The sequence below is a fragment of the Sorex fumeus genome, unplaced genomic scaffold (genome assembly GCF_029834395.1).
Source record: "Sorex fumeus unplaced genomic scaffold, SorFum_2.1 ptg000047l, whole genome shotgun sequence".
NCBI classification, from domain to species: Eukaryota; Metazoa; Chordata; class Mammalia; order Eulipotyphla; family Soricidae; genus Sorex; species Sorex fumeus.
Genome location: NW_026606104.1, coordinates 11,517,353 through 11,528,751, shown reverse-complemented (window position 1 = coordinate 11,528,751; position 11,399 = coordinate 11,517,353).

Here is an 11,399-nt window from a genome sequence, read left to right as displayed (position 1 = left end):
AGAGCAAACACAGACTCAAAGTTAAAGGATGGAAAACAATTCTGCAAGAAAACAGCTTCCTCAAAAAAGCTGGGGTGGCTATACTAGTATCTGACGGCATAAATTTTAGGTTGAAAAATATTAGAAGGGGCAGGGAAGGCCATTTTCTATTTATCAAGGGATACGTACAACAAGAAGAAATCACGCTCTTAAATGTATATGCACCTAATGAGGGAACAGCTAAATACTTAAAACAACTGCTAACAGATTTTAAGGAGGACATTGCTAGCAACAAAATAGTAGTTGGAGACTTCAACATTGCCTTATCACCGCTGGATAGATCAACAAGAACAAAACTCAGCAAGGAAACATTGGCTTAAAAGGAAGAAATAGAAGAGAGAGGGCTAATAGAACTATAATGGTTTTACAACCCCAAAAGAAAGAATAAACATTCTTCTCCAGTGCACATAGGACATTTTCCAAAATAGACAGTGTGCTAGGCCACAAAACATACCTCAATAGAATCAGGAAGACAGAAGTAAGATCAACAATCTTTTCAGACCATGATGACCTGAAGATAGAAGAGAATCACACAAAGACACCAAGAAACAAATCTAACACCTGGAAATTAAACAACTCAATGTTGAACAATGCGTGGGTCATGAAGGAAGTCAAGGATGAAGTCAACAGATACCTGGAAACAATTGAGAATGAAGACACGAGCTACCAGAACCTACGGGATGCAGCTAAAGCTGTGCTAAGAGGAAAATTTATAGCATTGCAAGCATTCCTAAGGAAAGAAGAAAGGGCCTACATAGATAACCTAACCACACAGTTCAAGATCTTAGAAAAAGACCAACAAATGGAACCCAAAATTGGCTGAGGGAAAGAAATAATAAAACTTAGAGGAGAAATTAACACCATGGAAACCCAAAAAATAATCCAAAAGGTCAATGAAACCAAGAGCTGGTTCTCTAATAAAATAAACAAGACTGATAAACCATTAGCAAAACTCACAAAGAAAGAGAGAGAACCCTAATAAACCGAATCAGAAATGAAAAAGGGGACTTCACAACAGAAACCAAAGAAATTCAGAAGATCATCAGAGACTACTTTGAAAGTCTGTATATCACAAAACAAGAGAACCTAGAAGAAATGGATAAATTTCTGTATTCCTATAATCTCCCAAGATTGAACCAAGAGGACTTGGGATACCTGAATAGACCCATTAATATCAAGGAAATTGAAGGGTAATCAAAAGTCTTTACAAAAACAAAAGCCCAGGCCCAGATGGATTCAATAGTGAATTCTTCCAAACATTTAAAGAAGACCTTTTGCCAGTTCTTCTTAAGCTTTTCCAGAAAATTGAAAAAACAGGAACTCTCCCAAACAGCTTCTATGAGTTACATATCTCACTAATGCCAAAAGCAAACAAAGACACCTCCAACAAAGAAAACTATAGGCCAATATCCCTGATGAACATGGATGCTAAGATCTTCAACAAAATATTAGCAAATAGAATACAACAACTCATCAAAAAGATCATACACCACAACCAAGTGGGATTAATCCCAGGGATGTAAGGATGATTTAACATTCAGAAATCAATCAACATAATCCATTATTATCAACAAAAGTAAAGATAAAAGCCATATGATCATATCAATAGACACAGAGAAAGCTTTTGACAAGATACAACATCCGTTTATGATGAAAACTCTCACCAAAATGGGTTTTGAAGAAACTTTCATCAAGACAGTCAAAGCCATCTACAAAAAACCCATGGCAAGCATTATCCTCAATAGGGAAAAACTAAGGGCCCTCCCTCTAAGTTCAGGAACAAGACAAGGATGCCCACTATCACCACTTCTATTCAACATAGTACTGGAAGTACTTGCAATAGCAATTAGGCAAGAAAAAGACATTAAAGGCATCCAGATAGGAAAGGAAGAAATCAAGCTCTTCCTATGTCCTTTCTTGACAGTAAGTTAGTATTTTCTCTTTTTTCTTTTTCTTTGTTTTGTTTCTGAGCCACACCCAGCAGTGCTCTTGGTAGTACACTGGCAGTGCCCTGGGTACTATGCAGTACCAGAGATCAAACCAATACTTCTTCATGTGAAGCATATGCTCAGCCCTTTGAACTATATTCCCAACCCAGTACTTTTTTATTAAGAATTTTAATACTTCTTTAGAAAAATAATATAATATTTTGTAATAATTATCATGAAACGTTATCTGTATGGGACAGAAATTTCTAGTGCCTTTCTTTGAACACAGAATGCATTACTTATGAGTCCTTTCCATACTGTTCTTAGAAACAAGAATGGGCCAGGCCATAATATCAAGAAGCCTAGAAATGCATTCATAGAAGAGATATTTACAATAGCAGGCATGATTTATTTTATTTCTATGTTAGGGTTTAAAAAAATTTTTTTTAATGAATCGCCATGAGGTACAGTTACAGACTTACAAACTTTCATGCTTATGCTTCAGTCTTACAATGATGGAGTACCCATGCCTCCACCAGTGCCCATTCTCCACCACCAATGTCCCTGATATCTCTCCTACAACCTCCCATTCTCCTATCACCCCGCCCCCACCCCCGCCTCTGTGGCAGGCACATTCCCTTTTACTCTCTCTCCTTTAGGGTGCTGTGGTTTATAATGCAGGTATTAAGTGGCTATTATGTTCTGTCTACTTTCAGCACAAATCTCCCATTCCAAGTGGGCCCTCCAGGCACCCTTGGTGGTCCCTTTTCTATCTGAGCCGCCTTTCCCTCCAGCATGTGAGGCTAGCTTCCAAGCTGTGAAGCAATCCTCCTGGTCCTTATCTCTACTATCCTTGGGTGCCAGTCTCCCATTTTGTTACTTTATATTCCACAAATGAGTGCAGTCCTTCTATGTCTGTCCCTCTCTTTCTGACTCATTTCACTTAGCACAATACTCTTCATGTTGATCCACTTATATGCAAATTTACTGACTTCATCTTTTCTAACAGCTGCATAGTATTCCATTGTGTAGATGTAGGGCAGGTATGATTTAGAGACAGAAAACTCCCAAAAATATAAAGTTAATCTATTTCTGTCTAACTCTAAAGTGAAAATAAACCATTTATTATCAAGAACTTGCCGGGCAAGCTACCGAGAGTATTTCGCCCGTACGGCAGAGCCTGGCAAGCTACCCATGATGTATTTGATATGCCAAACACAGTAACAACAAGTCTCATATGGAGACGTTACTGGGCCCACTCGAGCAAATCGATGAACAACGGGAGGACCGTGACCGATTATCAAGAACTGTCTAAGGTCTGGCATTTATTATTCTCCTTGTGAGCTCAAAAAGTGAGCTTGCTGTTTGCTTGGAAACTGGTCGGAGGCCTGGAATTCCTAAATCAGGTAAAAGGAAATTTATTCCTCATAGAAATCATAGAAGCCAGAGTATCTACATTGTATAATATCAGTTCCTGGAAATCCAGCTTCCACAGAGATGTATAGCAGACCAAAGAGCACCTGTAGATGCTGTATGTTGTGCTCTGGGAGAGGAACTATCAGTTTAGGAAATGTAAAATTTTGCTCTACAAAGAAACATTCTTATATTGTCACTGTCACTGTCCTCCTGTTGTTCACTGATTTGCTCGAGCGGGCCCAGTAATGTCTCCATTATGAGACTTGTTACTGTGTTTGGCATATCAAATATGTCATGAGTAGCTTGCCAGGCTTTTCTGGGCGGGCGAGATACTCTCGGTAGCTTGCAGGCTCTTCAAGAGGGGTGAAGGAATCGAACTCGGGTTGGCCATGTTGGCCGATTGCAAGGCAAATGCCCTACCGGCTGTGCTATCGCTCCAGCCCACATTATTATAATGGAAAGTAAATATATTTGCCTTTCTTTCCAGGGGAGATATCTTTATCTTTAAATCTTTACTGGGGTCATTGGTGGTGGAGAATAGGCACTGGTGGAGGGATGGGTACCTGATCATTGTAGGACTGAAACGCAAACATGAAAGTCTGTAAGCATGTAACAGTACCTCACAGTGATTCACTAATAGCACTGTAACACTGTCTTCCTGTTGTTTATCAATTTGCTTGAGCGGGCCCAGTGATGTCTCCATTGTGAGACTGTTGTTACTGTTTTTGGCGTATCAAATAAGTCATGGGCAGCTTGCCAGGCTTTGCCGTGCTGGCGGGATACTCTCAGTAGCTTGCTGAACTCTCCGAGAGGGGCGGAGTAATCGAACCTGGATCAGCTGTGTGAAAGGCAAACGCCCTCCCTGCTGTGCCATCACTCCAACCCAATTCACTAATAAAAAAATCATTTAGTATCCCCCAATGACAATTTAACTTCTTTAATCAAACAAGCAGAAAGCACCATCAACTGCACATCATATACTATACCACTTGAGAGTTACAGACACCCTGAGGGATAGTATCACCCACTCTGTGGAATACTGCTTTAGACCAACATAAATAACATTTATTTTAGATTTGTGAAGCAATACTTTTAAGAAGCAAAAAAAATGTGTAAAAGCTGGAAAACTGCTCCTCAGCATAAAGGACAAAGTTACAGTGAGAAAGGGTATTCTTTGTCTTACTGATGAATAGCTGCATAAATATCTACCAGGAGGATTTATTTTGGTTAATACTCAGGAAATGAGTTAATTGGGTTTATCAGTTCCTTCTTTTTCCAAAGAGAAAAAATAATTTATTAGGAAATATTGATTTACTTTATTTTTCAGGAATGCTTTTTCATAGCTCTTGTTACACTATGCTCAAAACCAATTTGCCAAAAACCCTCCATCAACCTCTACAGGACTCCAGGCTTGGTGTCCCCTTTGCACCCCACTTTGGCAACAGTTCCAACACAAGGTTTACTGTTAAAATCATTTGGTCTATTCCCTTGCTTTGTTTCTTTATGTGTAACATATAAATGATCAGCTTGGTATGTCTATTTCTAATTTTTTCACTTATCAAACACCTTCCAACTCTATCCACACTGTTTTAAGTGACAAGAACTCATCATTTTAAAAAATAGAGCTGAGGGGCTGGAGAGATAGCACAGCGGGGAGGGTTTTTGCCTTGCATGAGGCCAACTCGAGTTCAATTCCCAGCATCCCATATGGTCCCCTGAGAACCGCCAGGAGTAACTCCTGAGTACAGAGCCAGGAGTAACTCCTGTGCATTGCCAGGTGTGACCCAAAAAGCAAAAAAAAAAAAAAAAATAGAGCTGAGTAGTATTCCATTGTGTATATACAAAAACTTTTTTATCCACTCCTTTGTTGGTGAGCACTTGGTTGTTTCCATATCTTGGACTATTGTAAATAGGGTTGTAATAAACATAGGAACATATATATTCTTTTAAATTTGTGTTTTATCGTCTTTGCATATAAACATACAATTGGGATCACTGATCTTCAGGGAAAGTCTATTTTAGCATCTTGAAAAACTTCTATACTGATTTTCAAAGAAGCTGACTCAGTTTATATTCTCAACACAATAAATAAGAAGTATATTTTCTCTAAAACATCAAGAATTGTTTGAAGTCTTTGTGATATAATCTATGCTCACAGGTATGAAGTGACATATTATTGTAAATGTGATTTAAATTTCATCTGTATATCTTTTATGGAGAAACAGCTATTCATCTTGCTGTCCATTTTGATTGGATTCTTCTTGTTGAGTCCAAAGGGGAAAATCTTACAAAGGCTCTCCAGTCTTTAATTCTAAGCTACCAATTCAAATATTTTATTTCAAAAGATAACATTCTTCTTAGGACATTGGCAGGTAAGATAAATAAAACAGTTTCACGGTCAAATAAATTTAGACAAACGCTAGATTCAGCAAGATTAAACAATGATTCTTAGCACAGAACTTCTCAGGACCCTAAGCATGTCAATATGAATAATTATTCATCTCCAGAAGGAATAGAGTACCTCTTAAATTAATTTGACCTTGGACCCCTATTTTTCAGGATTCTCAAAGTGCAGAATTCTTTTTGATTTTTTTCTTTTCTTTTTTTTTATTAGTGAATCACCTTGAGGTACGGTTACATACTTACAAACTTTCGTGCTTGTGTTTCACTCATACAATGATCGAGTACCCATTCCTCCACCAGTGCCCATCTTTTTAATTTTTTTTTTAATTTTTGGTAGGGAAGGGAGAAACTCCCAGCTGTGCTCAGGACAACATGCAGACCTGGGATGTAACCAAGGTTTCGGGTATGCAAGGCATGCACTTAACTCCTGACTGCTCCATTCGAACAATAAGCTTCCACACAAAACTTGGAAATGCCTCCACGAAGAGTAGTTCTATCTCACTGGCAATGGTGGCACCTATTTCTATTCATGCCTCTGAAGAACAAATGGTTCTTATTAAGAAAAGACAGAGGGGAAAAGAGAGAAGGAGAAAAAAGAGAAGCAGCAGCAGTTTCTTGGGCTTAAAATCAGGTGCTTTATTAGTGCCGATGTCACTGAAATTCAAACAATTCAAACTGATACTGTGAAACGAGACGTTCTGTGACATATATACAAACTCAAAATACAATATTTTTAAAACTCCGAAAATTTTGAGTTTCAGAAAAAAAGATCTTCCTAAAGACAACTTAATGTTTTCTTTAAAATAAAAGGACTTTTTTTAATTCTTGAAAATAAAAAGACTCTTAAGACTTTTCATTATCATGAAGTGCTTTGGTTCTGATTCCTGATTGCTCTGCTCTGCTTTATTACTTTTAAAGTTTAAAAAAATGTAGGAGTACTGCTATTTGTTCAGCCATTGATTAAGCTGATTGAATTGGGCATGAACTCTACCTCTGCTCTGCTTTAGATAGACAGATTCCCTATGGATGGGCATGATCCCCTGTTTCCTTGATGAAACACTGGTGATTACATTCATTTATGACCAAAATGTGGAGAGGACCAATATATCACTTAAAGACTGGTATGAAAATTTTTAGTACTGGACAAGTCCTAATAAGTTGCCTAGTCCAACTTTTTCATTTTAGAGGAGGAAACTGAGGATCCAAAGATACTAAGAGACTTTATCCCCACCCAAGACACAAAGTTAGTCAAAGCAGAACAATGCCCGGAAACAGTTGCCATTATGCCCTATCTAGTTTCTTTCCAATAATAGCAATAAATGTGACCATTAATAATCAATATTACTGATAATAAGAAGGCAATCCAGACTTCCTTTGTATTCCTGACAGAAAAAATAGGAGTGAATTTAGGAAATAAATGAAACTTCAAAGACTCAAGAAAGACACCATGATATACAAAGTTATTCATAGTTAAGTTTTAGGATACTACATTCCAGCACCAGACCCACCCCCAGTGTCAACTTACCTCCACCAGTATCAGGGACCAGAGCCTGCCCTCTTAACCAAAAATAAAAGTATTCTAACAATAAGCATTTACCAAAAAAAAATCTTTAAAAAAATTCTCAAGAATATATATCTTATTTCAATAAGGATTGTGGTTTTATGAAGATTCTATTCTACAAGCAACAAAGAGAACTCAAAAAGCCCCACTGAACGTTACATGTTCAAGTTACAAGAAAAGATACTGTCACTGTCTGTCCTCCCATTGTTCATTGATTTGCTCTAGCGGACCCAGTAACATCTCCATTTTGAGAATTGTTGTTACTGTGTTTGGCATATTGAATACATCACGGGTAGCTTGCCAGGCTCTGTCCTGCAGGCAAGATATTCTAGGTGGGAGCTTGCTGGGCTCTCCAAGAAGGGCGGAGGAATCCAACCCATCTTGGGGGGTAGGGAAGGGGGACTGGGTGCGCAAGGCAAACCCCTACTGCTGTGCTAAGGCTCCAGCCAGAAAAGACAATTGTATTCAAATTAGTAGAACCTGGAAAACAAACGGGTGGTAAATGGGCCGGAGAAATCATTTTGATGGTCACTTTGATCACCCGGGATCTTCTAAATCTTGAAAAAATGGCTCTTCCTTAGGAGTAAAGCACAAGGAATAAATTTAAAAATATATATTTACTGTTACGCTCAATCAATCTCACTTCTATTATGTATTCAAAACAATTGAAACAATCTAAAAATATATTAGCACTCTCATGTTTATTCTACACTATTTGCAGGTGGAAACAATGTAAATATCTATCAGCAGATAAATGGATAAAGACCATGAATATTATTCAATGTTAACAGAAAAAAATGCGATATTCAACAACTTGCATAAAACTTGGGTACATTATGCTGTGATTTACAGTAAGTAAATTACCGATAGAAAAATATGTTACAGTTTCTCTTACAGGAAGTATCCAAAATAGTCAAATTTACAGGATCAAAGAGTGAAAAATGTGGGTGTAAGGACTTGTGGGAGGAGGAGATTAAGTGTTGCTAATCAATGAGTATAAAGTTTCAAACAAAATTAATTATACTCTAGAGATATGTTGTTTAACACTGTACCTACAGTCTAAAAAGAACATATTGTGCACTAAAATTTTGTTGAGGGTAAAAAAAAAAGACCAAGAGATTCTAGGTATGGATACTTTTTTTTAAACATACATAAAAGTCTGTGATATTTTGGAGAGATTCATGTTATGTGAGTCACAAAAGTGTCTTCAATTTCACTATCCTGATAAGGCTTCTTGAGTCATCAATCTTCATGATTTAGATATGGAGCAGCAAACTTCTTTCTAAAATAAGAAAACATATGACAAAAAAGAGCAGCAATGGACCTGAAAATTAGATGCTTTGTCAGGATTGATGCCACCCAAACTTGAAGCAATTTGAAGTTATACTACGAAGTGAAATGCTTTAGAATACAAACTCTACATGTAATAAAATATAGTGTTAAAACTAAAAATCTTGAGACGAGATGGGGAATAGTATTGGGGAGACACTGAAAACAATGGTGGAAGGAAGTGAATACTGGTGGAGGGTATTATCCTAGAATGGTTTATGCATGAAACCTTACCATTGATAGCTTTGTAAATCATACTGCCTAAAATTTACTTTAAATTATTATTTTTTAAAGATCTCAAATATTGAGTCCTGGGGAAAAGAAATTATTTTTCTTAGGACATAGAACTTAATTATTTTAGGTAAATAAAGAAATCTAAATACATGAGTATTTTACTCCCAAATAATTCACTTCATCAATACAGTCAGTTATTTGTAAATTTAACTAAAGGTGAATACATGATACATGTAATTTCTTAGACTAGTAGTTGTACATGCTTAGTAAATAGTAGCAAGCAAATAATGTTCAGCAGTACAGTTAAAGAATTAATTTTATTTATGTATGTATTCTGGTGCCATAGATGGTGCATTTGGAGGCTTATTCCAGGCTCTGTGCTCAGGGATTATTCCAAGTGATGTTTAGGGAACCATATGTGGTCCCACAAGATAAAATTCAGGTCAACTCCATGCAAGGCAAGCACCTTACCTGCTATACTATAAAAACTGCCCACCCAGTGGAAAGCTCTGGTTATTAAAGAGTTAATGCACATAAGGCTAGAGACTACTCACAGTACTACCTAGTAACTATTCCCCGCCCCCCAACACACACACCCTCCCCAAAGAACATAACACCAGTTAGTGGGGCAAACCACTTCTACATTGTGTGTGTGTGTGTGTGTGTGTGTGTGTGTGTGTGTGTGTGTGTGTGTTGGGTGGGGGAGGAAGGATGGGAGGGAAAGAGATGGAGGTTTAAAAATATTCAATGCTAAGTTTTTGAAAATTTTGACTCTTTTTGTCCTATCCCATTTTCAGTTCACCACCAGCACTCTCATTTCAGTGCTCCAGCACACACAGAGCTGCATTTTAACTTCAAGACCACATTGATCACATTACCTCCTCACAAGATATTTTCTAGAAAGCTTTTTTTAAAAAATTTTTATTTGTGAAACACCATGAGGTACAGTTGTAGACTTACAAATTTTTGTGCTTAGGTTTCAATAACACAATGATCAAGTACCCATCCCTCCACCAGTGCCCATTCTCCACCACCACTGATTCCAGTATCCCTCCCACCCCCCATCCCCCATCCAACCCTGCCTCTGTGGCAGGGTGTTCCCTTTAGTTCTCTCTCTCCTTTTGGGTGCTGTGGTTTGCAAAAGAGGGATTGAGTGGCAATCATGTTCGGTCTATAGTCTACTTTCAGCATGCATCTCCCATCCTGGGAGGATTCTCCAAACACCCTTTATTTGGTGCTCCCTTCTCTATCTGAGCAGCCTTTAGAAAAGCTTTTAATCTTATTCTTTTAGTATTTCAATGGCAGAGCCAAGAGGTTCAAAATGGTTGCTAAAGGTGGGTTTTATCTTGCAGCTGTTAATTCAGAAAGTGCTAATTGTTGCAAGGGTGTCAACAGTAGAAACTTGAAGAGTTTCCTGTAGGCTCAGGCCTTCCCACAAAGCTCAGAAAATAGTTTGGGGGCAGATCTCCACAGGGTAAAGCAAAACATTTGGTAAAATTTTGTGATGATTTTGGTTGAGAACTTGGATTTGACTTCATTGTTAGTAGGTAGAATCAACTCACATTAGACTCACTATAAAAGAATAGCAGATTGATCTTTTTAAAAAGCCCAGTGGTAAAAAAAAATCAAGATTTAAACAAATACATAGTACATACTTTTAATATGAACCCTTTATAAACTAAAGGGTTCGGTTTTAGAGTGGATCATTAAATGCAATTTATACTGAATCAGCACAAGAAAGTGAAATCCTTTTTTTTTTTTAATTTTTGGGTCACACCTGGTGATGCACAGGGGTTACTCCTGGCTCATGCACTCAGGAATTACTCCTGGAGGTGCTTGGGGGACCATATGGGATGCTGCAAATAGAACCGGGGTCGGCCGCACGCAGGGCAAACACCCTACCCGCTGTGCTATGGCTCCAGCCCCAAGAAATTGAAATCTTGTAAAACTTGTTCTTTCAACATATCACATCAGCTTCTGTGCTAGGTGTTGACACAGAGAGGGAAAAGTCAGTCCTTGCCCTGGTATTCCCCTAGATAGACAGGGATGGGGGTGGGGGGATGGTGCAGAATGCAGAGATAAATAGTAGCATACCAAGGTAGATTCTGAAATACAGGTTAGAATTAAGTGTTATGGGGAAACAAGAGAAAAAGAATTTTGCTTGCCTGAACATGGCAGGAATTTCACAGATGTGACCTGAATTATGCTTTTAAGTATGAATTAGCCCAGCCTACAGTTTTGTGTAATTAACTACAAAACAAAAATACAGTATAACTACCTTTCCCCTGCAACTCACTGAAGGGGTTGCAAATATAAGTCTCACCAAAACCTGAAGAAGTAAGTAGGCATTTGTAGGATAATGTGGGTTTGCCCTTCCTCCCTGGCCGCTAGGAGCTTGTGTTTGTTGATTTTCCCCCAAGCTGTCAATTATCTTTGTCTCCTGATCAGACTCTGACTTGTAAATACTGTCTTTCTCTTCTCCTTACAGT